The 280-nt window shown below is 65.4% G+C and overlaps 1 long non-coding RNA gene across 1 annotated transcript in view; it reads left to right on the top strand.

Moving 5' to 3' along the window:
* The first annotated feature begins 6 nt into the window (after nucleotides 1-6).
* LOC102257380 overlaps nucleotides 7-280 on the top strand; it is a 4,452-nt gene continuing 4,178 nt past the window's right edge. The window contains exon 1 of the long non-coding RNA XR_314544.1: nucleotides 7-165. This is a non-coding gene — a long non-coding RNA (uncharacterized LOC102257380). The remainder of the gene's footprint in view (nucleotides 166-280) is intronic.

Below are 280 nucleotides of genomic sequence, written 5' to 3'. Positions count from 1 at the left end.
CCCCACACGCAGGTGCACACCCGGCTCGGGAGGGAGGGCAGTGTGGACACACCGCTAGCCGCAGTGTTTCCGGACTCAGACGCGCTGACCCCGGACTGAGCCGCACTTTTGCACATAGCTGCCCCGGACATACCCGCACCCCATCTCTGGCCCGCCTGCAGCCTGGTGAGCATCATGCTCTTACCCTCCCACCAGAGTCCACGGTTGGCAGCTTGGAGCTCCTAAGGCCTCGTGGTTTACAGCAGGCGGACTCCCTCCTCCCAGCCCGTGACCAGGAGTC

The sequence above is a fragment of the Myotis brandtii genome, unplaced genomic scaffold, assembly GCF_000412655.1.
Source record: "Myotis brandtii unplaced genomic scaffold, ASM41265v1 scaffold786, whole genome shotgun sequence".
Taxonomy (NCBI): Eukaryota; Metazoa; Chordata; class Mammalia; order Chiroptera; family Vespertilionidae; genus Myotis; species Myotis brandtii.
The sequence above is the reverse complement of the archived record's forward strand: the minus strand, read 5'-3'. Positions and strand labels throughout refer to the sequence as shown.